Source organism: Camelus dromedarius, chromosome 3 (assembly GCF_036321535.1).
Source record: "Camelus dromedarius isolate mCamDro1 chromosome 3, mCamDro1.pat, whole genome shotgun sequence".
NCBI lineage: Eukaryota > Metazoa > Chordata > Mammalia > Artiodactyla > Camelidae > Camelus > Camelus dromedarius.
The window spans coordinates 108559394-108587289 of NC_087438.1; the positions used below are offsets into that span (position 1 = coordinate 108559394).

The following is a 27896-nucleotide window of genomic DNA, read 5'->3' on the forward strand; positions in this document are numbered from 1 at the left end:
GGCACCTACTGACTCATTTACCTGTGGGCGGTCTTACTATAAGATCAGTGCCGTAACACTCAAGATTCTCAATGTCTCTCAAACCTGGAGCAAGAACAAAGGTGCTGTGACACAGAGTAGATGCCCGGTGAACATGTGTGGGGATGGATGAATGAAGCCCCTCCTTCCACAGGTGGAAAAGGTAGAACCAGAGCAGAGTAGCCATCACTGCTTCCTGTTTGCTCTCTGAAGGTTTTAGGTTAGCACCAATGGGTCATGTCGAGTTGCAGCATCCAGAGGTTCTTGGTGGGATGTTCATGGATCCCTGGAAAGTCAGCAGAGGGGGATCAGGGTGTCTGGAGCTCTGTGGAAGTGTAGGCATATTTCTGGCAAGGATCTTTATTGTTTGTTATTAGTAGCTCAAAGGGATCATTGACTCACTGGTAGCTCCCATCAACTTTGCCTTTTAAGTAGTTTATGTCTGGGGGGGTTGTGAATGAGCCTAGAAGGAGGATGAACCCTCAGCACCACCCGAGATTCTTTCTCTTTGTTCGCTGTCAGCGGGACTCCATTGTTCTGCCACAGAATGCAGGAAAGTTTCCTTACCACCCAAGCATCTCTTTCCTAGTTCATTGTTCCGGTGATGCATCTCCAGAGCCAGAAGCTGGAGTCAGATTTCTACACGAGTCAAAGAATTCCACAGTTGGGAAGGCACTTAATTCAAAGTTCATAAACCACGATGTGCACCAGATTTTTTTCTAGGGAGCTTTTTATAACTGTGTTTCCAGGCTCCTCCCCTGACTTTTTAATTCTGTAAGATTAGAAGTGAGGTGTATTCATTTCCTAGGAATGCTATAACTAGGTACCACAAACAGGTGGCTTAAAACAACAAAAAGTTATTGTCTCACAGTTCTGGAGGCAGGAAGTCTGAAATCAAGGTGTCGGTAGGACCACGCTCTCTCTAAAAACTGTAGGTGAGAATCTTTCCATTCCTCTTTCTAGGTTCCCGTAGTCGCCAGTAATCCTTGCCATTCACTGGCTTGCAGTGACTGCACCAGTCTCTGTCTCCACTGCCACACAGTGATTCCCTTTGTGTGTCTGTGTCTTCTCTTCTTAGGAGGACGTCAGTTGCACAGGCCCACCCTACCCCAGTGGGACCTCATCCTCACTAATTACATCTGCAGTGACCCTATTTCCAAGTAAGGTCACATTTTGAGGTACTGGGGGTTGGGACATGAACATATTTCGGAGGAGGACACAGTTCAACCTCTGACAAAGAATCCCGGCATCTGGATTTTTAAAAAGCTCCACCAGTGATTCTCGCTGAGGAACACTGCTCATACCCATCCTTTCACTGGGAAGATGGGAAACTGAGGTCCAGGGAAGGGATAAGCCCAGGATCACACGGACACTCAGCAACAGTGTCCGAGCAGGATGCCCGGTATCATGATTCCCTCAGCATCTTTTCCAATATGCCAAACTGCCTCTTGTCGTCCGGATCTGGTGGCCCTCTCACTGGTTTACAAAGACAAGCATTTCAGTGGGCATTTCTAGCATTTTAGTGGGGCATCAGTGAATCCTTTGGTCCTGTCACCTGTCTCCATCGCGAAGGATACGTGTTTAGGGCAAGGTGGTCTACCTCAGCAGCCATGGACATGCACCCCAGTCCCCTCCCAGTTGTGACCATGTTGCCTCGGATTCCTGTGATCACCGACCGGTATTTGGATGAGGGGTGGGGAGCCTTCCTTTCTCTTCTGTCACTTACTGAGAACACGACCATATGGTACGTGCTAGCACAGTCCTCTCACTTGGGTTCTCATGTTCCAAATAAACATCTGGAAAGACATCCCAAGCCTTGCACACAGCATTAGAGTTGTTAGTCAGTGGCAATATTGGTTGTCATGCTCAATTTGTGTCCCCTCCCGTTGTATTTTTATGCTGGAAGTCGGCGTGATCTGTCGATCTCCATCTAAACCTGTTCCCACACAGCAGACGCACTTAAAGTCACGGATTCCAGAGTAAGCAAATATAAAGTGTTTAATCTATTATTAATCAGCCAGTTGCCAAAATGATAGAGATCTAGGGGGGGTCTGAGGAAGACATCAATATTTATGGCCTCGTTAGTGATCGCGTATTTCTCTCTCTCTCTCCTTCTTCCCCTGGCCCCTTAAGATGGGAACATAAATACGGAGTCTGTTCTGTTTTACGCGACTGTACGGGGCAGGAATGTCACATTCGGGAATGAGATGACTATAGTGGTGTTGCATGTTTGTTTGAAAATACTGGCTGTTAAGAGCTGCGGTAACCTCTGCCAGGTGGGTTAGCAAAACCAGTCTGCAATCCATGGTCATACAAGGGGAGCGCTTAGGAACAGAAGAACCTGGGAGAACATCTATTGCAAAGAATTTATTTTTCTGATGAGGCAACTGAGGCTTGGAAAGGGCAAGGTGCTCTCTTGTGACCATACATTTATTACTCAATGAACTTTAACCAGATACCTTCTTCGTGCCCAGCAATGTGTGAGCTACCAGGGACACCAAGATGAGTACTAACAGGCATGGGTGCCATTTCTAGAGCATATCCTAGGTGTTGGGTACATTCTAAGTCCTTTGAATAGTCCCTCCTGCTGAAAACCCCCCGACAGCTGCCAACTGCACTTGGAATCAATGCAGGTGATTTGCCAACAAGGATCTATGTGATCTTGCTCTGTCCTCACCTCACATCATTCTTTCCCTCAATCCTTATGCTTCAGCCTCAGTGGCTTTTACTGTTCTTATTCCTGGAATAAATACCAGCCTATTGCCCCTTTAGGAGTTTGAACCAGCTGTCCACTCAGCCTAGATTACACTTCCCTTCATCATTTCTACATATTCGTATTTCAAGCCTGAGCATAAGCTTCACTTTTTCAGAGGTTCCTTGACAACGAGTTACCCCACTCTTACCTCCTTACTGTCTCTTAATCAGCCTTAGTGCCTTCCTACTCAGCGACTGTCTCTTAATCAGCCTTAGTGCCTTCCTACTCAGCGACGTGCTGATAAATGCTTAACACTTGGACAGAGTCGGGTAGAAATAAGGTGTTGCTAATTTGTTGCATTTGCCAATTTCCTAGTGTAAATACCTCCACTATGGCTCATTCAATTGTTCACATTAGCAATGTGATGTTGTTGAATGTTAAGCTGGGAAGAAATACACATAGTTCGCTCTTGTGAGCCAGTGTAAACTAATCCTGGCACGTGTCTTACTGTCTGAAATTATAGTGTTTGTCTATTTGTAATTCTTTTTCCCTCCCATGCAATATACGCTCTGAAAGAGGAGGAACTTTATCCATTTTATTTACAGCTGTATTTCTAGTACCTAGAACAGAGCTGGGAATTTGGAACTCAGTGAATTAATGACTGGAATCGATTATGAATGATTGGGTGAATGAGAATCCTCTCAATGACCTTGGAATCCTTATTTGTCAGATAAGGAAACTAAAATGCAGAGAGAGATTAAGCTGCTTGTCCAAGCTCACAGTAGATGGAAGAGCCAGGATTTGAACCCAGGGAGACTGTCTCCAGAGTCCATGCTACATGAAGTTGATGAGGTCCCCACTCTCAAAGAGCTCATAATCTAGAGGAAAAACAAAAAGAGGAAGAACAGAAAGAAATAACGTGACCATGGTGGAGGTATGCCTAATATGCACAACAGGACCTGGGTTAGTGAGGGCAGACCTAATGCTTCTTGGGAAAAGCAGGGGTGTCATGGTGGTCAGGTGAGGCCATGTGACTGACAAAGCTAACATCTGGTCGAGGCCTTGGAAAATATTATCAGTGTTTTCATCTATCATGCTGAGTTGCTTCCCACCTGGGGCAAGTGACATGAGGAAATCTCCTTGGATCCAAAAGAGGAATCAGGCTTCACTCAAATGTAAAGGAAACTGCAGATGCATTTTTGAGATGGCTTGAGGGTCAACTGGATAGTTTGGTGGTCAGGAAATCTGATAATCCCCCTGAGGCACACTTCCACAAGGGGACTTAACTTCTCCCGCCTGCTGTTCTCTCAAGAAACTCTTTGATTAAGGGTGTGTTTCGCTCTGGGCTACACTGTTTGCCCATTTCTGCTTCTGATTCTTCGCCTCTTGCTTCAGAATCTCAGGCAGCTACTTACCCGAGATGGTAGTGAGTGCGAAGTCTACAATTGAAGGCTGTCTGATTTTTCTAGTAGCCAGGCTTGAACACCACAGAGCCATCATTGACAGCTGTCTCAACCTCGGCGTGCCCTTCCTCTCTTTCCCCCCTCCCCAGCCCCAGATCAGTCACTGGGGCCTCTTGTCAATGCTTCCATCATACCTGCCCATTCATTTGCACTGCTGTCATCCTGATGCAGGATTCATTCATTCACTCATTCCCGTACTCATTCAACACACGGTGAGTGCTCACCGTGTGATAGGCAGTGCAGGAGGCTCTGAGAACACAATGATGAGCAAAAGCAGGCATGACTCCTGCCCTCAAGCAGCATGTATTCTAGAAGAGGCTAGCAGCTATTCAGCAAATAAGCACATGGATAAATGGATCATTCTACCTGTGAAGGATGTTATAAAGGAGAGGGCACATGGTGCTGTGAGGGTCTCTGACAGGGCATTTGACATAGACAGAAATGCCAGGAGAGACTTCTCAAGTGGAGTTACATTTAAACCAAAATCTGAAGGATGAATAGAAGGATAAGTTAAGGAATAAAAAAGAGGAGAAATTATTTCTGCTGATTGGAGCAACATGTACAAATGTTCTTCGGTGAAAGGGAGTGTAACTCCCACCAGCACAGGGGAAGTAGGCTGGTTTGGATGGTGACCGAGAACCAAGCTGGAAGGTGGTGTAAGACAAGGTTGGGGAGCTACGGAGAGGCTGCACTGGAGCACTGGGAAGCCACGATAACCTCCATGTCTCGCTGTTGGAAGGAATCAGTCTTTGTTCTCCCTCTGCGTCTCATCTTCTGGCTCAGCCTATGCACCCACAGCCAAATTCCTCTTTCTAAAGCACTGCTGTTTTTCCTATTACTCTTCTAGTCTAAAAATCATCCGCTGTTTCTACAGCCTAGAGCCTGAACCCTCCGACGTCCAGAACGTCTATAATAACCCAGCACCAACCAACCTTTTAGCTGTCATCTCTCACTACTGGGAAATCACATGATGTTTGAAAACAGGGGCTTTGGAGTCAAATAGCCAGTATGAATCTTGTTTCTTCCACTTTCTACCTTTGTGACCCAGGACAGATGACTTAATCTTGCTGATTTGTGTGCCTTTAAACTGGATCAAAGTGTTAAGACTAAATCAGATAAGTACATAAAGCCTCGTGCATAATACATGGCATACAGAATTACTGACTTAATGATAACCTGTTAGACTCAATGCTGCCCGTTCATATCTAATATCTCCCAGACAGTCTATGCACAATCTCTCTTGCCTAGGACAGCTGCTTCTACTTCTGTCCAAAATGTGTCACCCACTAGTCACCAGATCAATGTCTGTCTCCTATCTGGTACATCTGGTGAATCTCCACCATCTCTGACCCAACCGCCCCTCTACCACCAGCCTTCTAGGATGGGCCCCTTATCTAAATTCCTAGGACAGATTTTTGGGTATTTTTATTTGTACTAAATTATTTTATTTTTAAATCATCTTTCAGCTTTTGTAGGAAAGTTTTCCTTTTCATCCTCTCTAATGATTAGCTTTGCAAGGTCGTGCCTTGTATTCGCCTTACTACTCTCATCACACCCACCAAGTACAATGCATAAAAGACTGCTTTTTATGCAGATTCCTTGGGTGAATGAACAGGAAAGGGATAAAAAAGTGAAAGAGAAGAGTGTGGATTTTTATAGTGCTGCGAGTGGGGAAGAGAAGAGAAGTTAATCCAAGTGTCCAGGAAATGAAATTCTATCCCTCTCTTTGAGCTTGTTCATTTATTTATAAGCCGGGGACCATGTCACACACCATCTATTTAGTCTCATGGGTATGTTAACATCATTAGTATGAAGTTTATGAAGTGCTCTGTACTGCTTGGGGGAAAAGATGGTACAGAAATTTAAAACATTATAGATAATCTCTCCAGGAAGAAAAGAAAGAAAAACATGCATTCTGTGTGGTGCCTCCGCTCCGAATCACTCTAGTGGAAGTGCCCAAAGGAGTTCATACACCTCTTGAAATATGCATTAATTTGTACTTTTCACAGCCCCTGATGGATCCCCTTCATTTTAATTAAGGGTACTTTTGAAGAATTTTGACTTTAAAAAGTAGTAAAATAGTTCCCACATTAGTTCTGCAAAATCTATATAGCTTTGGACATAAATATAATTATGAAGGAACATATTAGCAGCTTCTCAGGCTAATGTCGGCCCCCCAGCTCCTTTTTCTCAGGGATCTGAGTACTCTGATGTATGTATGTTTGTTTGTTTGTTTAATCTGGTGTCTTTATTCTGATTATCATTAAAAACAAGGAGGGTATCTTAGTATGATCACTTCCTAACTGAGTATTGTCACAGATTAAGTCCCTGCTGGTATCTTCACTTACTATCCCATCGGCACAGAAGTGATGCACCCATAAGATAAAGCAGGGGGAAGGCGACATGACGATGTACTACACGGAAAAAGAGGAAAACCACTGGTGAGAGAACCGAATCTTCACCCAGCAGACAGCGCTTTAGGCATGCTGAACTCATAAAACCTACACAATAACACAGCACAGTACTGGCGTCACAAAGAGTGTTCTGGAGTCAGCAAATGCCACAGTCAGTCACATTAAATATATGCTGGTAATCCAAAACCCGTTGCTCAAACCACTGCGTTCACATCCCATTTATAAATTTTCTTCATTTTTATCATTCTAAGCTAGAAACAGAGAATTGACCTCTGTTTGAATGTTTATACATCTTTAAGTATCCTTAAGATAAAAATAATTTGCCAACATTGTGAGTTCAGAAGAACAGTTTCCCTCCAAATGGGCCCATAAATTACATAAGTTTGAGAAAATCACAGTAGGAGGTGACAGTAAAAGCCTCCAAGAAAGTGTTGCGTTATGGCCAAGCTTTATTGTACCAAGTCCACAAATCATAAAGGATCCAAGTACGGAAACCACAGCTTTTCAGGTAAGGGTGAAATACTGAGGTTCTAGAGAGGTTTCCAAGGTTGGATGAAGTAGAAAATTCAAGATTGAGAAAGAAGTCCAAAGTCCTGAAAATGTCACTGATGAGCCCCTAAAATAACCTGCCTCGACCAGCCACTGAGTCATGTGAGTGTGTGTGTATGCGTGAGTGTGTATGTGTTGTGTGTGTGTGTGTGTTTGTATCTCTTCCTCGGTACTTTGGAGACCCCTTCCCTACTAGGCTGCTTTCCTAGCTTTCCAGTGAAAAACTGTAAAAAGGGTACTAATTTTAAAGAAATTCACTTTGCACCCATATTTTCTAGAAAACATTACTTTTGCCAAATAAGGGAATCCTCATTCCACCTCTTGAAATCTGTTTTCTATGCCAAATTATAGTGGAAGCAGTAAACCTGTATTTGCTAGTTTCAAAACTTTATTTTCAGCTTCCTGTCTCTATAAACGTTTGTTCTCATTTAGGGTGTGTACAGTACTTGTGAGAAGCACACCCTATCTTTTTTTTTTTTTTCTTACCCTTTCAAAGCTGAGAAGCCTATCTCTGAGAGTGTGAAAAGGTCTAAGTGGTGTACCTTGGATGGGGCACTGTGTTAATTGCAAGCCCTACAAATGTGGGTTGCTGTTTTCTGGTTGTTGTCCCCCGTGTCAAAAGATTTAGTTACATCCTGACCCAAGCCTAGTTCTTCAGGAGCCACTAAGCAGAAATTTGAAATTTGAAATTGCTTTTCAGAACAAATTTGAAGATGGCAAAGGAGTAAGGAGAGACGTCAGCTTGATCTTTCAGGTCTAGGCAGAATCCTTCCCATCCTTTTCCCCCAGTCAAGTTTCACCCTCATTTTATATCAGGAATTTTTCCTGACTTTTTATTGAACTTCCTTAGGGTAATAAGGTTAATAATAAGGTTAATTTGTAGATCACTTTTTACTACAGTACCATTCCAAGGATATTTATCAGGGAAATGGTCAATGTTTTTTAGGCATTAATGTGTCACTCAACTCTGCGGCAGGCATCCGAGGTGTCCCACTGGGTCTCACACAACAGCCTTGACCAACAGCTGCCATCTCAATTAGGTTGGATTTTCATTCACAAGTTTTCATGGTACCCAGATTCCCTGCACAACTCTCTGTCACACAAATGCAATAATAATTCATTCCTGCCTTTGCTTTTTCCACTCAACTGAGAGCTCGGGGGATAGAGGCAGTATCTGTTTTGTGCACCACTGAATTCCTAGATTCCTGTCTAGTGTCTATCATGCACACACAGACAGACTTACACACACATAAAGTTATTCAATAGAATTGCACCGGAATGAAAGAAAAAAAGGAAGGAATGATGATCAAGGAGGGAGTTGGATGAGTTTGAGACGCATACTATCATTTGAGGAAGGAAGGAAAGCATCTCAAGAACCTGGGGCTGCATGAAGGCACAGACCTGCTATAAGAATCCCACACCGGGCAGAAAGTAGGGCAGATTCTTAAGTACAAACTAAGAAAGTAGAACAATCTTTTGTGATGGCAACATGAAAGCAAAAGCCCAAACCAGAATGCATCTCACAAGACAGAAGGTATCTGAGGAAAACACGCTTCAACTGCACCAGGCAGGAAAAGAAATGGGCTATCCCCTGTACTGTGACGGAAAGGAAAGCAAATGACTAGTTTAAAAATGCAAAAACATCTATGGTCTCATTCTTTTGTCCCACTGTAGTTTTTCTTACCCAGAGTAAAAGTAGTTATGTTTATTGAAGCATGCGACACCGGGAAGGGGCTAGAGAGCAGTGCGGCAGTAAGACACAAAGGGCTGATGGAAGATGATTTTAGGATTTGGTTCCTTCATAGCAAGAGGCTGTCCTCCATGAACTGTCCAAGCCTGTTGTTTTCCAGGACTCACAGAAGGTGATAGAGGTCAAAGCATATCCCTGAAACTAGCAGATGACTCTAGATTCTACAGAATCCCTGCCCACGGGGCTGACAGGATAAATTAAGTCTACTGCTCCCTGCTTCTCTGTCTAAATGGACAGAGCACCGGTCTGCGAGTCAGGAGACAGAGTCTAGTCCTGGCTGCACCACTGCCTCTCTTTGTGATTCTGAACATGTCACTGTACCTCTGACAGCCTCCGTTTCCTCTTCTGTAAAATGGAGAAAGATGATTACTCATTCTTCCAGGCACTGGACGGAGGACATGAATATTTTTAAAGATCTTTTTTCCCCCTCAAATAATACATAAAACCAAATGGTATTCTAAGTAATAAAATAAAATTCAGCATCGCCTTCCCTCATCCTTTTCTATCCCACATTCCAGCTCTCAGGAATCACTTTAAAACTTTTTTTTTTTTTTGCTATTTCTTCTGATATTTTACCTTCAAATCCCTCATACTGCCTTTTTCTGACTTTCTAGTTTTAGATATTATTTATTGGATTCTTACTGTGACAGATGAGGATTGAGCTCACACATCTTTAACCCTTTCACCACCACCCCATTCACATAGCTCCCTTTTTCCCAATGTTATATTTTTGTTAAATCAATATCCAGCATTTACAGTATTATGACTAGGTAAATACCTTCACAGCGGAGCCAAAGAGTGAACTCTGAAACTTCCTGTCTTCCTGCTTTGTTTGTTTATGCCACTTTGCTTGTTTGCTTTGCTGATCTCGTTCTCTGTATTTTATCACTGATTCAGACCTAAATTTGCAGAGCAAACCACAGCACGTCTCTCAGTTACAATCACACATAGAAGGAGGTCTCTCAGTTGCACTGTTCTCCAAGAGACCTCCTTCTTGGACACCCCCAACACCACCCCCTCCCTGGTCCTTTCTGCTCCAGCCTGGCCTGGACCTGGTGGGCCAGCAAGGAGAGCTGTCTTCCGGGGACTGACCCTCCCATTCACCCTTATATATGTCCTCTTCTATCTCATTCTTCCTCAATTCTCCATTTACTCTCCCATTTCGGTGGACTGTATCCTCCGGTACCTTCCTAAGAAAAAGTACATGGGAGATAAATTTGTACGTCTTGCATATCTGAGATGGTTTTTATTCCACCTCAAACTCCACTGATTGGGGATGAAATGAAAGCCTGGAAATAATTTTCATTCAAAATTTGCAGGCATTCGTCCCATTATCTTCTCTTTCTCTTAGGAACCAAATCGTAAAATCGTCTTCCATCCACTGGAACTGACCAAAACCCAATGCCATTCTGAGTGCTCCTTCTTTTTATATGATTTGCTCCCTTGTCTCCTTGCAGAAGCTGTTATGACCTTTTCTGTGTCCCTGGAATCATTAATCGATTGGATGGGCTATGGTCTGGAGCATATTTCACTCACGGGTCATTCACAATGCGAGGCACTCGGTGAACATTTTCAGTTTAAAATGCAGATCCTCCACTTTGAGATTTTCTGATGTAATTTACTTGATAGTACCCTTCCCTCCTCTTCTCTTTCACTTCCATTTCCTAGTAGTTTTAGGTTGGACTTTTAAGATTCTGTTTGTGAGACTTTCAGCTATTTACTGGGTGATGTCTTCAACTCTGTATTTCAGCATTTTTGTTAACTAATGCGTTTATCTGTTTTATTAACGTCCTTATTTTTTATTATTCCTTTGTTATAGCGTCATATTCATGCCTCTTATCTCCAAAATAAGAGGACAGGTTTTTGAAGCGTTCTTTTGGCCCCTGAACTGTACTTTGTTTCCAGTGATTTGTTTTTTCCTGTCTGTTAATTTTAATTTCTAACCCCACCCCCCATATTTAGAGACCCTTAGCTATCTGTTCTTATAAATGCCAAAACGGCAATAGGACGGTCTGCCTGAGAGGAGGAAGATGGCCAGTGGCTGGACCTCACCCTCACCCTCACCCTCCACCGTACCTGGTGTTCCCAGTCTAGAGTCCCTCCAATTCATGCTGATTGTCAGCCTGGCTGAAAAGGAGGCAGTCACCTCATTGCATGAGCTAGGAGAGGGGTCCTGGAGCTTCCTACCAGTTTTCACCCCATTTCCTGTGTATTTCAGTCCTAGTGCTTCACATTCCCACTCCTTTTCTCGTGGCCTGTGCTGTTATTGGCTTCTTTTACTGACTCCACCCACTTCCTCTACAGATAGTTCAGCTTTAGCTTTCTTCACTTTGCTAAGTCAGCTACCCTTCATTCATCCACTTTCCATCCTCCAAATATTTTACTTTTTTGCCTGATCTTGCCTTTTCTCAGCATCTCTTTGTTCTATCGGGTTTGTACCTACTTTATCACTTTGCTGTGATTTTTGTGGGTTTGGGGGAGATAGCAAAGACAACCATGTATATTGAATATGACAGGCATTAGACAAGCTCACATTTGTGAAACTGCTTTTTTTTTTTAATAAACTTTTTATTGCAGTTCTTTATTTATAGAAAGGTCTCAAAGAACCAGATATCAAAATCCATAGATGCTCAACTCCCTTATATAAAATGGCATAGTGCACTCGGCCCTTCAAATCTGAGGGATCCGCATTTGCAGACACAGAGGGCTGACTGTAGTTCAAAGAGTTCCCATGTACCCACAGCCAGTTTTCTTCTCTGTAGTTAAAATCTTACATTAGCATGATGAATCTGTTAAAATTATGAACCAGTAATGGTACATTGTTAAGTAACACTAAATATTGGGCTAACTCTTTGGAAAGAAGTCACTATGTCCAGCCTACATTCAAGAGTAGAGAGTTAGGACCCATCTCTTTAAAGGCAAAGAAGTCACATAAATTATTTGGAATTCTGCCTGGGAGACTGTCAGTTCTCCCCCATTTATTCACTTATTTAATCAATTTATTCATATTGATATGGATCTGTGGATATTTATTTTATACTTTGGGTATAATCCAATACTACTTCAATGATTTTGTGGCTCAAATTGAAAAATGCTTTTTTAATTGTAAACCTCTATTTAAACGTAAGATATGGTTTAGATAATATAATCCTATTCTATTTCTTATACTGCTTAAGCTCCTTATTTCCTAACAAAGTGCTAGACACATAGGACTTGAACACTAAATACTTGTTTGGCTGACTTACTAATGTTAAAGATGTACTGAGCCATTTCCAAATATCTCGTGCCATGGTCTATAAGAAGTCATAGATGCATAAGGCCTCCCTCAAGGACCTGTAAGTATATAAAGCAAATAAACATATACAGAACAATAAGAAACCAGGTCAACACTTTACAAAGTACTGAGCTGTGTCATTTTCACAGTGTGAAAGCAACAGATCTCAGTGGCCTGAGTGATCAATTTTGATGAATCCATCACAGCATCCCAGAAGAGGCTGGGAATGATTTAGAGAGAGAAAGGGGAGAGGGGAGAATCTTTTAAGCACACAGAGTATGACAAGTTTGCATCTGTTCTATCTGAACATGTCCCAGAATTGTAAAACGGAAAGCATTTAAAAATATATTTTCCTTTTAGAAGTGTATCCTACAGCCCTTTTATTTTTGTTTCATATTTATTTTTGTGTCCACACGTACACTACAAAAATCCAACAAATGACAATCCTTTGTATATCCTATTGTGGTCTCCAGATGACAAAACCCATTCACGTGTTGGCTGAATGATCCCCACAGCAGCCCCTGTGAAAGAGGCGGCTACAACAGACATCACCTACAGCTCTATTTTGCAGACAGGGAAATGGAGACCTGTGATTTGCAGCAGGTTATACGAGTTGCAAATGGGAGACAGGGGTCTAAAACCTAGAGTTTCTGATTCCAAATCCAGGGATCCCTATTCATGACCCTGGGAGTCCCTGTTTTGACACTGGGAGAGCTACGGGGAAGGGAGGGCAGGACACAGAGAGACCCTCAAAACTCAGCTTATGGTTAATCACTTCTCTTGTGTCCTTGCTCTCCCTTCTCAAGTGACATTTGCTATGACGACCTCAGAGGCCAGAACAGGTCACTACCACTTCATCCTCCATTCTGCATGGGTCTTCTTTGCCAGTTTAACAAGACCTTTAAGGATAAAACACACATGGCTTCCAAACCCGGTCCTATCTGGGGAAGCCAGTCCAGGTGCCGCTCAGCTGTCATTCAGGCCAGTGGACCAGGCTCGAGGGAGAGACAGGTCTCTCCTCACCTGACAGAGGAAACATTCCGAGCCCACCTGGCTCCTTGGCCTCCCCAGGCATTTTGCACACTTGGCTGTCTGCTCGGAAGGGAGCAGAGAGAGTGAGCCGACACCAGCAGGAACACTTCTTTCAGGTCCTTTGAAGAGTTCACGCTGCGGGAAAGTGACAGTTTTGAAAAATTCAGCTCAGCAGAGCCTTGAGCTGTTTTGAAGGGGCGCTTTGGTCAATAGAAATTTGGTCCTTAGAACTCGCTTTCCCTCTTTCCCTTTGTATATTTCAGCACTTAGCACGTTTGGGGACTACCTGAATACGAATTGGTTACTGAGACTTTCAAGAGTCAGGACCTCTGGAGGTTTGTGCCATGGATCCTGCACACCCCCTGCCTTTTTCTATTTTTGACTGTTTTTGAGAGTCTGTTCTTCTCTCTAGGATGGCTGCCCGTGGCGGGGGGTTGATGGCGGTTGTTGCCAATTTTTTTTCCAAGAACTCAGGCTCTGTAGTCAGACTTCCAGGGTCTGTATTCCGATTCCTCCATCTCACAGGTATATGATTTCAGACAAGCTACTTAAAGTCTCTAAGTCTTAGTTTACTTATCCAAAAAAAAAAAAAAAAGAAAAACAACGCTAAGAGTTCTTGCTTCAGAGGGTTACCGCGAGTATTCACTGAGATAATACGTGATGCCTAGCACCCAGAAGTACTCTTAAAATGTTAGCATTGTTATTAGCTATTATTGAGCAAATTTTGCTATTTCTAAGTGTCACAGGAAATATCAAGATGGATAAAAGATCACTCCTGTCCTTCAGGTCACAGCCCAGGAGAAGCTCTTGAGAATGGCTTGTAAATAACCAATCACAAGCAATATACATGAGCCGAAACATACAAAGCCTTGTCAAAGAGGTAAAATCATACTACTTGAGGGAGAGAGAAGTCAAGACAGGGAGATCACAACCTGCTTGGTCTGATCCCTTTCCTCTGATTCAAATTGTTTCAGATAGGAGGTTGCTGGAGCTTAAGTTACAAGTTTAGTACATCTTAGAGGGAAGGGGGAAAAGTAAGGAAAGATAATAGCAGGGAACTGAAACTATATTTTGAAAACACCAAACAGTCCATTTGCAGAAACACAGGGGCAAATGGAGAAAACTTGACGGATGAGACTGGAAAATCATTTATGCTTAGAACATGGAGAGCCTTGAATGCCACGCTGCAGAGCTGAGGAAGAGCTGGGATCCAAGGGCGGGATCAAAAGGAAGTGATTCTGATCATGTATTGTATGTATCAGCCTTCCTTAACTGCATGTGAAATTATACTTCCTCTTCAGGAATTCCTTCCTCTTTCCCTTCATTCAGTAGATATTCATTGCACTCCTGAGATTATGATGTGGCCCACTGAATCTGTCCTATGATACTTTAACAGAATTAAATGAAAATCAAACCATGCTAGGTGGTACTAAACAGCATAGGTTTAATCAAGGTTCACCAGAGTGGGGCCACTGATTTTATATAATTTCCCTCCTTTTCAGCATACTTGAAATCTATGGCTAATTTTAGCTTAACACTTTTTATCAACTCAAATAAATTATTTTGTCCAGAAAAATTTACTAAGCGTCTACTAGGCTGGGCACTTTAGAAAGTATGAAAGAAGTGTAGGTCACAGTATTTAACCTAAAAGACCATAATCTTGCAAATAGACAATACTCGTGAAATTATTTCAGAGGGGTGCAAGGCTGCCCATGAGTTTGCCATCAATTCAGGAAACTAAAGTGACTGCATTTGCAGTGCGGATAGATCCTGGGTGGGTGGGAAGGGTCAAGATCATAGACAGCGGAAGGTCCAGAGACAGTGGGACTTGGAAGTAGGTGAAAGTCAGGAAAGAAGAGGTGCTATGCCTGAGAAATAGCGTGGGTAAAGGCACACAGAGCCACAGGGGAACATGAGGAAGGCTTTTAGCTCGACTAAAAGGTCTGTGCCCGGTGGTGAAGTTGTCTAGATAAAGTAGGCAGGGTACCGAGAGCCCTGAGTGCCAAAGAGGGTTGGTCACAGCTGGTCTATAGGGTGAGCCATGTCCTCCTGGTTGGAGATAGAAGTATGGAGATTGTAGGGGTAAGTTTCCAAATAGTAGGAAAAAAGAGATGCTCTCTAGTCCTGAATTTCTTGAGGAATGAATTATCATGTGTCCACCAGATTTTTCACCGTGGGGGTGGGGGGGCACAAGGATCTCAGGTCATTGTGCCTGAAGGGCTCACATTTATAGAAAATGATGGTCTAAAATCTCAGACTGAGAAAGAAGCACCCCCAGGGGACCCCCTGGCCTGCCAGGCCAGTGTCTGGAGAAAAACCAGGAAAGGAAGCAGGTAGATGTCTGCCACCTTGGAACTTTGCTGCTAAAAAATTATTTCAGAGTTTTCCTGTGTCTGGCAGCTTAGTAATTTGGGTTTAGGTGAGCTTTGCACAGAGACTGCTAACCTGACAGACTTGGAAGGTGAAGTCTTCTGTTTATTTCAAGTTTAACTATAGGCTCAACTCTCAGAGAGGCATCACACCCCAGGATCCCACCTGGAACATTCTCATCTTGGCCTTCAGGGACTGCCTGCCTTGTCCCATAAGGAAAGTGGAAGTCTGAGCTGATCAGATGCTTGAGGTTGAAGCTGATTCCCCTTGAGGTCGTGAGTTCTCCATTACTGGAAGTTTTTAAGCAGAGGACCATTTGGCACGCATATTGTCAAGAGAATTCATTCAGCAGCTGGCTGGTCAGAATGATAATAGCTAACAGTGATTGAGCACATCTTGGCTGTCTGCCTCTATATTTGGCATTTTATACAGTTTCCCACCCCTCACCTCCCCACCTCCGCATCTCCATGAGGTAAAAGATGCTGTCATCCCCATTTTATGAAAAAAGGAAGAAAGAAAGAAAGAAACCTGAACCCCTAAAGAGTTTGGGATCTTGCCAAACATCCTCTAGCCAATGAGTAATAGAGTTAAGATTTGAACCAAGCCCACCCACACTCTTATTTTTTTTTAACTTTTTCTTTTCAAAAAAGTGTCCTCGAGTCCACAGTCTTCACAGTGATACCCTCCTGGAAATGACCTTTAGATATCCTCCAGCCCTGCTATTTCATAATTCCCCTGCTAAAGATGAAGGCATCTTTGGTTCCCGACCTTTCACTGGGACATAAAGGGCTTGGGATTAACTTTCATTTAGTCTCATGTGTGTGTGTGTGTTTCCTCTCATCAGGGTACATGTCCAAGGCAAAGGTGACAATCAAATCAGAGTTTAAAGGAATATGAGAGGAAGAGCACAGAACACCTCTCCACACAAACCTGTAGAGCTGGAGCTTGAACTGGAGAGCTCACAATGGAACCAGCCCATGGTCAAAGGGCCAGAGAGTGACCCCTGGGACCCTGGACCGCCACATGGGAGAGCTAGCTTTCACTCAGCTCTGCCCCTACCTTGCTCCCAGGATGCTGTCAGGCAAATCCCTTGGGTGACTAGAGTTTTTGAGTTAGAAGGGACCTTAAAGTGCCCTACCCAAGATTGTTTTAAATTATGCTCTCCAGAACAAAGAATATTCAGTTTATTCTTCAGATCTTCATTGTGAACCTACTATGTGCCACGTCCTGGTCCAGAAGCTGCCTCTAGGGCTGCTCCACAGGGAAGGAGGAACAATGAGACAAACTTACCCTCTCCTCCTCACTACTTAACTGCCTTATATTTGGAATTGCAGTTAAGATTTATCTTAAAGGAAAGCTTAAAATCCTTTTAAAAACAATGTCTATTCTAACATTTCCATTTGACAGACAACAAAGGCCAGAGAGATGAAGTGACTCGCCCAAGGTGCAGCCATGTCACTAGCTAGTAGTCATGTGTGAAGTGAAACTCTTCCCACTATTTCCCCATCTTCCTTATCACCCTGCTCCTCAGTTCCCACATTCTAGGGTAGAGGAGTATGACCAGATCCTCTACAGTGGAATTTTCCAAGGCTAGAGGGTTTTATTTTTCTGAATTTCATGAGCACTCACTATTCGGCCAGTATAATCCTTGATCATGTACCAATCATGGACTGAAGACTGGCTCTTCAGTCCGTGATTCTTACAACTCCTTTTCTCTCTGTCTCTTGGTGCCCTTTGTGTTCAGGCAGGGGGACTGGGCTGGGCTTTGTTGAATTGTACTGAGCTTGTACCACAGGTCTCAGGGAAACTGGGAGGATGAACAGATTGTAACAATCACCTGTACTGATTGAGTGCTCAAGGTAGTGAGGGTTTAAGCAGCTGGAGCCCTTTTTCAGGTTGAATATGCAAATACCTATGTCTCTGCTCTACAAAATCTAGGACATCCTGGAAGAATGTCTCTATATCTCACATGGGGACGGATGGCCTCACAAGTATGATGTATGTAACGGTTAGTAATAAACAGCCCTGAACAAGAATCCAGTCTCTGCCATTTGCCCCTGGCCTGCAATGTTCTTGAGCCTCAACTTTCTCATCTCTAAGACAGATCCAATAATTCCCTCGGCATAGGAACATTTCAATGGTATGATCATTAAGTGATAGGCAGAGAATTTTGTACAGGGTTGGATATAGAGACAGCTCTCCAAAAATGGTAATGCTATTACCATATTGTTGCTCCTCTGGTTTACAATCCCCAGGAAGCCTCGGCAGCCTCAGAATGAGTCCTATTTCATTTGTGATGTTGTTTTCACGCATGGACACGTCAGAAACAAGCTTTTAAATTTCTCCCTGGAGCTTTCCTTAGGGAATCTGCTACCACTGGCAGAGAGAGGAGAGAGAAGTAAAAGAAAGAGCTGAGAGAAATTTAAGTTTGACTTGCTACTTTAGTCTAACTCTGGTTCTCTACATGGAAACGAAATTGGTGGCCCCAAAATTCTTAGACTCTTGCACCGGAATAGAATCGAATCCAGTGCCCATAACTTCCTAATCAAACAGGAGTTACCTTCAGAGGTTACACAATAGCAGCTCACAGATGCACTGGGTATGGTCCACAAAGATTTCTAAATTTTTAAAAAAATTAGTTGGTAACATTGTAAAAACCCAGGCATCTCATTTGAAAATCTCAGTTTCTGGCTTCTCTCTCTCTTTTAACTTTCATACATTGTAAAGTCTAACACACATACTTAGAGCAAAACTATATCGCTCAAAGAATTATCACAAAGTTAACGCTCGAGTAACCATCACCCAGGTCAAGGAATGTAATGTTGCCATCATACTTCCTTTTACCCTTTTAGGCCAAAACAAACAAACAAACAAACAAAAAAACCCACTGTTCTGCCAAAGAGAATCTCTATCTGACTCTTACAATAATAACATCTTTTATAAAAAATAAATTTATCATCTAACATAGATTCCTAAATGTTAGAGTTTAATTTTGCCTTCTTTTTGAAATTTATGTGGAGGAGATAATTTGGTACAGTTTTATGTGTGTATATGTTTTCCTTTGCTTGGTATTACACGTACGGGATTCATCCATATTGCTGTTTTTGGGTGTAGTTTACTCATTTTCATTTCTGTATAGGATTCTGTTGAATGAGTATGTCACAATTCATCCATCCACAATTCTGCTGTTGATGGACAGTTGAGCTGCTTACACTTCTGCATAATGAGTCTATAAATATTCTTGGATAGGTCTCTTGTGCACAGGTGCACGTATTTCTGTTGGAAATAATCCTAGGAGTGGTATGAGGATGTTCAGTTTTAATAGGTACTGCCAAATATTTCCAAAGTGACGGTGCCAGTTTACACTCCCACCACCAGTATGTGACGATTCTCCTTGCTCCAGATTCTCTCAAACACTTGGGATTGTCAGTCATTTTAATTTTAGCCATTCTGGTGGGGGTGGAATGATAACTCATTGCAATTTTAATTTGTATTTCCCCTGATTATTTGTGAGGTTAGCTTCATGTCTATGTTTATTGAAATGTTCATATGCTTTTCAAAATAATAAGACAATATGCCTTTTCCCTGTTTTCCTCCTGGGTTGTCTGTGCTTTTCTTACTGATTGGTAGGTGTTCTAGATATAAGCCTTTGGTCAAATGCGTATGTTGCAAATATCTTCTTCCTTTCTGTAGTTTGCATTTTCACTCTCTTAATGATATCTCTTGATGTTCAGAACAGAAACTATTCAGTACAATTTATCAGGTTTTTTTTTTTCCTTTTTGGATATTTCTATCCTGTTTAAGAAGACTTCTCTCACCCTGAGGACATCATGATAGTCTGTATTAACTTCTGGTGGCTTTATGTTTTCCACTTCGATTAATCCATCTGGAATTGACTTTTTATGTGGTGTGATACAGGGGTCTTGAATAATTTTTCCATTTAGATATACAACTGGTGGGTAATGTCATTTATTGAAAAGTTCATTCTTTCTCTACTGAACTGCGGTGGTGTCTTTGTCATAAATCCAGTGACCAGGTATATGTGGTTCTGCTTCTGGTCTTTCTTTTCTATTCCACTGGTCTGCTTCTGTAAGACTGGTAGTGATGTTACCTGTTATATCACTGACGATGGTGGGTTTTGTGCCTGTTTGCTCTGGTACTTTCTCTAAGATTCTTTAGGGGTTAGTTTTGAGTTTCTTGATCTTTCTATTGTACATTTCCTATTTCATTAATTTCTACACTGTATTTTCTTCTCTCTTAAGTTCTTGAAATGTATACTTAACTCACTAAGAAGTCCAATGCAACCAAAGCATAGTAAATAAAAGAAATCACACAGAGACACAATATAGTAACATTGCTGGAAACCAAAGACAAACTCTTAAAAGCACTGAGTGAGGAAGAGGTGGAGAAACAGATTACTGTGTAGTGATCAACAGTAAGACTGACAACTGACACTTCACAAGAAACGACTGAATTACATCTTTAAAGAGCTAAAATAAAATAACTGCAAATGTGGACTCTATATCCAAAAAAAAACTTACTTTCAAAAGAGATTATAAAATGAAAATATCTTCATATAAATGTTTATAAAAGTATTTGTCAACAATAGATTCACACTAGTGGAAAAACTAAAGGATAATATCCAAGAAGAAGGAAAATTATTCCAGATGGAAATTCAGAGATGCAGAATGGAATAAAATAAAAAGGAATAAAAATTATAAATACATGCATTAATATAAATAAATATGGACCGAATAAAACAGCAACAATAATTTTTCATCCTTTTCTCTTCCTATGCTTTGTTATTATTCTTTTGATCTACCTTAAAGTTTATTAATTCTCTTTTTAAGAACCATCCAATCTGCCATTATGCCTGTAAAATTCTTGATGTCAGTCTTTGTACTTTTCAAATTTGAAATTTTCTCTTGCTTATTTTACGTGATTTTCAGTAGCCTGCTGAAATCATCAATCTTTTACTTTACTCCCTAGAAGGTAGTAAGCGTAACTGACTATAAAATATATGTCTGATTAATCTAATGTCTTGTGCCTCTATGCGTCTGTCCCTATTTTCTCTTCTTGTCTGTTCATTTTATCTACGCTGTTTTACCTTCTGGTGTAACTGGTTATTTTTTTATTGTGTGCTGGACATTGTATTGCAGAATTTTTCTAGAAATAATTTGAGGTATATGGTTATTGTTTTTTTCCCCTGATGGATATATATGTTTGCCTTCTTGATAGCAGTCCCTCTTCATTTCAATCCAGTTTCAGAGACGGGGGTGATTTGAAGCTAAACTGCAGTATCTACAAGCATCTTTTTCCAGTTTCATCCTCACTCCTACTGGGCAGCTCTTCTGGGTCCAACCCCAAGTGATCATTGTTTAGCGGGCCTCTTTCCACTGCCACTACGTTTTGGTTCTGAACTCCGATCCCCACCTTCTTATTCCTGCCTCCTCTTAGTTTAGCTGCTCCCTCTAGACTTGGTTAATGTCTGCAGGGCAAAAATAGCTCCAAACACAGTTTACACACTGACTTTCCTCCAGCCCCAGACCCTGACTCTGTGATTCTTCACTCTCTTTTTAGCTCCTCTACATCATCAAGCAGATTTTTAAGTATTTTGTCCAGCTTTTCTGTTTGTCCTCATAGGTCCAAATTACATAGTGTCTCATTAACACAAGTGAAAGTCCTGTGCCTTCTCTTTAAAAATCGACAGACATGTCCACAATAGGCTGACCCTAGGCAGTGGTTTCTCCCTTTGGATGAGGCATGTATTCTCCTAATCATCACAGTGTCCTGCTGGTCACTTCTCATTTACATCAGTCCAGTCACTGTTGACATTTGGGATTGAGACTCTTGCCTTAAATCCTTTCTAAAACAAACCAGAAGATAAACATTCCAGTAAGGCACTATTTGACCTTCCTGGGTTTATTTCTTCTAAATTTGGCTTTATATACTAGGGAAATGAAGGTTAGTTTTTTTATCTTTTCTCTGAAAAAGAGCTCCTAAAGATTTTACAGGGTTGTTATCATTCTCTTCTCCGTGTGCCTGGAAGATCTAGAATGTTTAATGGTCCCAGGATTGACCTGTGAGGACAGACTGCCAGACTGTCTTGTGTGGCAGAACATCTGCACTAAAAGCTGGTTTCTAGCCTCAGTCATGATGTGAGACCAGGACGTGCTGAATGGAAGACTGAAAGCAGGATGACTTAGAAACAGGTGGTGTATAGCTCCCGCGGGGTGTGGAGTCCACTTCCAGAGCTAGTGCAAGGAGTGTCAGTGCCATCTACGGGGCCAAGTAGAGAGAAAACAAAACCACAAAAAAAAAAAAAAAAAAAAAAACAAACAGAGAGAGAGATAGAAGATTCAGCTCTTCCTGTCAGTAATCAGGAAATCTGTCTGCTCAAGGACTAGTGGATTCAAAATAGACTTTGTCAAAAGTCACTAGAATGGAATAAAAGCCTACAAAGATTTCCAGATACCCTGGGAAAGACAGAAGGGTATGATATTTTTTTTAATGAACTCCTGTCCTTTACTCGGTCTAATTCAATGAAAACTTGCTGAGTACAGCTACTCTACGTAAAATAATCTCTACCTTCAGGAATAAGGTGCTTTCCCTAATTGTGGCTGAAAGTGTAGTTTCCAGATCCAGGCTGCCTGGATTCTAATCCCAACTCTCCTGTATACTAGCATTGGGACCTCAGACATGTCATTTATTTTCTCCATTTATAATTTCCCCGTATATAAAATAGAAATAATAGTGATCCTCACCTCAAAGGGTTCTTGTGAGGATTAAAAAAAGTTATGCAGGGAAAGTATCTAGAACAGTGGCTGAACTCAAAAACTACTATGAGTAATTAAACTTGTTTTATCATTATAATCACTTTATGATATTTAACATGCTTATCTCATGTCTCTTCAGAGCCCTGGGTTTATCATCTCTGTTCTATACTTTCACTTAACTTTCTAGATAGGCTGTCTTCCTAAGACTATTTCTTCCCTAGTTGGATATGGGGATTACATTGGGGATTTCCAAATCTTATTGCTCATTTCAGAAGGCTTTTTGAAAATACAGCTTCCTAGGATCCACCCACAGACAGTCTGATTTAGTAGATCTGGAGTGGGCCCGAGAAGCTGAACTTTTAAAAAGCTCACTGGTGATTATCATATGCAACCATTTTGGAATCACTGGCCTCTGGTGTACCCATTGTTAAATATCTGGAACCAGTTGTTACTAGTCATGAATTTTGCAAACTGGTTGTTAAACCATCAGTAGCTATTGGCCATGGTGGGAATACTGACATCATGAAAATTGGCAAATGCTGCAATTTTTTTTTCCTGGAGAACTGGTTCATTATCACACCACAGGTCCAACCTTCTCAGCAGCTGGGATTTGGAGTGTCTCTGTCTGCCCTCCTTTGTTTGGGACCCCGACTCCTTACTGTTCTCTGAGGTTTGACTGATTGACATTTGGATTCTCCCAAGAAATGGGCATTCCCAATGGTTGAAAGGGCTGTCAGCTAGACATCTCTGCAACCATATTCAAACCCTCTATCATTTCTTCCTTGGGCGGCAGAGGTGGAAAACTGCCCAGTGGTTACTCCAGCTTACAAATGTGTGGTAATCAGCTCTCAAGGAGAATTAAAACAAAAGTTTGAGGAAGCTTTTAAAAAAAATCATGGAATTGCACATAAAAATCCATATTCTCAGCCCCTCTTGTTTAAAATGGAAACATCTAGACCTTTTCACTTGGTAAAGTCTGCCTGAAGCTGAGAGACCACTGGCAAGGGGGAAAGTGTTCCCTCACCTGCCCATTTGTTCATTTGTGCTTCCTGCCTGGCCCCTGAGTTTGCAACTCAGTAAAGCAGCGTGCTTTGCTGGAAAAGGTGACAGACCAGGAATTAGGAGATGTTAGCTTGTAGTCATGACTCTGCTTTTAACACATTGTGTGGCCTTGGCTGAGTTATTTTCCCTATAGGAGCCGTACTGTCTCATTTGAAGTCTGGGAGAATGCTCATCTTGTCTGTTTCTCAATGACATTGGGATAGTGCAAAATGTAAGAGTAAGTCCTTGACTACCACCTGCAGAAAAGTAAAGAACTATTGCTAAATGTTAATTTCTGTGATCTACCATTTGCACCTCAGGGGATGTTGAATGATCCCAGAACAAGTTCTGATAGGAGATCTTTGCATGCACTGGAGTGCTGAGAATGGATGGGGAGGGGGGGCTCCGAGCTAAGAAAAGCACATAAAACACAAATACTAGTGAACTTGATGAATCTGTAGTCTTCCTCAGGGAGATTTGGAAACATGAGGATTTAAAGATTATATTATTAACCACCTCCATTTTATAGACAAGAAAAAAAAAGTGGGCTCAAAGGGAAAATGGGCTTAGAATCAGATCTGCATATCCATCCCAGCAACACATGCCTTTGCCCAACCTCCTTAACTTCTCTGAGCCTCTTTTTCCTCCTGTGCAAAGTGGGAATGCAAGAATCTATCTTGTAACACTTTGTGAAGATTCAGTGAAATAATGTGCTTTAAGTACCTGAAACATATTGTAAACGTCCATTAAATGGCAGCTGCTGTTATTAACTCAAATTAGGCATATGCTAAGTGAACCACTCACTAGTGGCTATTTCCTTACCAGAAAAGAACTACTCAGCCATAAAAAAGAATAAAATAATGCCATTTGCAGCAACATGGATGGACTAGAGATCATCATTCTAAGTGAAGTAAGCCAGAAAGGGAAAGAAAAATACCATATGATATCACTCATACATGGAATCTAAAAAAAGAGGACACTAATGAACTCATCTACAAAACAGAAACAGACTCGCAGACATAGTAAACAATCTTATGGTTCCTGGGGGAAAGGAGGTGGGAAGGGATAAATTAGGGAGTTTGAGATTTGCAAATGTTAGCAAATAGATTAAAATAAAATAGATTAAAAAAACAAATTTCTTCTGTATAGCACAGAGAGCTATATGCAATATCTTGTAATAACCTTTAATGAAAAACAATATGAAAATGAATATATTTATGTATATGCATACTGGGACATTTTGCTGTACACCCAAAATTGACACAGTGTTACTGACTGTACTTCAATTAAAAAAAAAAAAAGAACTTTGCATAAACCAGAAGAGGCTCCTTTTACTTTCCATTGCACTGAAGTAACACAAATCAGTATTTTTCCTAGCATTTGCTAGGAGAGTCATAAGATACCCAGCCACACATGCCCAAATCAAGGGCAGGTACTGAAAGCTGGAGTGGTATTAGCGTTATAAAGCATTTGCAGAGTGGAACCGGTGTGTATGTCCCCTTTAAAAAAATTTAAATTTTAGCCCTACTCAGCTGGAAATGAAAAATTGGGCCCAAAGAACACTTCTTTATTTTTGATTTTCACTGCCTTGCATGCCTTTTTTCACCGCCACATCTGAATATGTAGCCAAGAAGTGTCCCAAGTTCCTCTGAGCTCCTGAAGGCTGGAACAAATTAGAATTCCTGGAGTCAGTTCTTCTTTTGGATGAAACTCCTTTTTCTTTTCCTTCTTCCAATAAAATTTTCTGTTCCAGAGAGTACTTTCGCAGCCACTCCTTTCCTAATGCAATTCTGTTTGATTTCCACCAAGCAGCTCCTGACAGAAGCCGCTGGGCCAGGCTGCAGCCCGCATTTCAATTCCTGAACACCAGCTTTCTGGCAGAAGCTGTTCCAGATGCATCTTTATATCCAGTAATCATGCATTGAACCAAAATGATTGACACCCCATTTTCCCCCTTTTCCAACATTCCCAGCCCATTAGTCTTATTTGTCTTCCACCGAAAGGCTCCCCTGGTTTGGTTTCCTGCCAAATCAGTGAACGTACCAATATGTGTGTAAGTCAAACACACCTACACGCGCACAGATGTGATAGGTACTGAGTCTTGTCTGTGTTGAATATTCAACATTTCATCTCTAGACTTCATGTCTCCACTGAAGTTTCAGTCACAGCATCTTTCCTTCTTTCTTACACCCCCTCCTCCCTCCTTTCGTTCTTCCCTCCCTGCTTCCTTATTTTTTTCCTACTTTTCCAAGAAACAGTCTCTCTTTTGGTAGTCATCACAGAATCTCAAATTCTTTAGTGTTAAAGAGACTTGAGAGAGTCTTTCATACAATCCCGTGTGCCAGAAAGGAAATGGTGCACCACCGATAGCTTTCCTTTGTCCTTAGGAAAACTTTCAAGCTCCATAAGCATCACCCAGCACTGCATGGCCTGGGCCCTGCCCATTGTGTCAGCCCCCTCTCCACCTCAGTCTCCACACTGCAACCACACAGGCCCGTCAGTCCCTGCCTCAGGGCCTTTACGCATGCTTTTCCTTTCTCCTGGACAGTCCTTCACCCATAGGCACACATGCCTTCTTCACCACTGGACCTTCTACTTTTTCTTTTGGTCTTAGCTCAAATAGCCCTCTTTAGTCCACACACTGTGCCCTGTTCATTTCCCTCATAGCACCCATCAAATCTGTAACTATGTATGTGAGTGTTCAGTTGTTTTAATGTCTCTTCACCTATCAGAAAGCAAGGTCTCTAGATACAAATACCATTCTCCCTTGTTTCCCCCACTATTTCTTCACTGTCATACACAGTGCCTGGCATTTGACAGTAACAACAAATACTAACAAAAAAGTAATCGTGTCTAACATTTATTGAGAACCTGCTAGTTTCATACACGCTGTTCTAAGATTTTTACATGAATTAACTCATTGAATACTTACAACTATCCTATGAGGTGGGTATGATTATTATCCTCATTCTGCACATAAGGACACCGAGTGGTCAGGTCACTCACCTGCTATTAGTTGGCTGCAAAATAGCAGAGCTAGTTTCTAACCCAGGCATTCTGACTCCAAAGCCTGAACCCTCAACCAGGCTGTGCTCTGTCTCTATGAGGTGCTCTATTAATATTCATTGAAGGAATAAATGAAAAATTTATCCAAATTGATTAGCAGCAAAACTGAATTTAAAACTTAAATGGCTTGATTGATAATCCACTCCTCTTCCTATGCAAACAGAGAGCCTCTCAGGTACCAGCGGAATGCAGTAAAAAGAAAGAGAAGCGAATTAGCAAACTGGTCTGTTGAGGACAAGGACCATGGGAGGGACCCTGTGATGTAGACTGTGGAGTGAAGTGGAAATCATCATTTTAGATTCAGGCAGGACCCAGTGCCAGGTGGAAAAACACTGAATTGGTTGAAGAGGTCTTAAGACAAGGGATCAGTTCCTCCAGAAACATCAAGTGAATTTACAGTTCTTATCGCTATCAATTTAGGTAATTCGCATGCTTGGGATGATATTTTCCAAACCTGATTCTTAAGCGTAAGTCACCATCTATTTTACAAAACTGCTGGTCAAAATTCTAAGATGAAAGTTCCGGGAATGTGCCTTGTTCGCTGCTGTACCCAAAGTGAAACAGGGCCTGGCACACAGTAAGTGCTCAGTAAATATCCGTTTAACAGCTTAATGGAAAATTCACATCAACAAATCCTTCAGCAGGTACTCACTGAGTACCTGTTATTAAGTCTATGCAGTTCAAGGTACAATGAGGAGCACAAAGAAAAATAAGTCAGATTTCTTTTCATGGAGAGGTCCTAATCTAAACAGACCTAGTGGACCTAGGAACTCCTACTGTTACCAAGTCCAAACTCGTTCTGCTCGCTGCACGACCGGCCAATAAATCATCGGGAGACGAGGTGCTGGGGCAAGGAATAGCGACTTCATTCAGAATGGCGGCAGACCGAGAGGATGGCAGACTGTCTTGGAGAACCATCCTACTCTGGTCAGAATACAGGCTCCTTTTATATAAAAAAACAGGGGATGCAGTGTGGTTGGTTGTTGCAAACTTCTTGCTGTAGGAATTCTTTGTTCTTGCACTACCACTATTAATAAAAGCCACCACCACTGGGGATTTGCCTGGTCCAGGTGCTGCGCTATGTCCCTTTATGTATTTTTTCTTACTTGCAGGTCATTTTCTTACTTGAGGTCATTTTCTTACTTGCAGCAGCCTTAAGATGACGGTATGACTACTGATCTCCATTTCCTATGTAGAAACTGAGGTTTAGAGATGCTAATCCCTTCACCACAGTCACAAAGCCAGGAACTGGCGAAGCCAGGATTTGAACTCAGCTCTGTTTGACTCTGGCACCAACTATGCCAAATGTATTCATCCCATTATTTCAAGGTCACCATCGACGTAGGAGAGGTATGTTGTGATTATGGAGTTTGCAGTACTAGCGGGTGGGGGCAGGGACAGAGGAAGCAGTGCACCACTCAGCCTCTCCAGGTCTACATATGCTGCTT

At 41.9% G+C, this 27896-nt stretch overlaps 1 protein-coding gene and 1 pseudogene across 2 annotated transcripts in view; both read left to right on the forward strand.

Moving 5' to 3' along the window:
• Positions 1–27896, forward strand: part of GRIA1 (glutamate ionotropic receptor AMPA type subunit 1) — a 289206-nt gene that overhangs the window by 89668 nt on the left and 171642 nt on the right. The window lies entirely within an intron of this gene.
• LOC105095167 (adenosine deaminase-like protein) overlaps positions 1–27896 on the forward strand; it is a 51860-nt pseudogene that overhangs the window by 1575 nt on the left and 22389 nt on the right.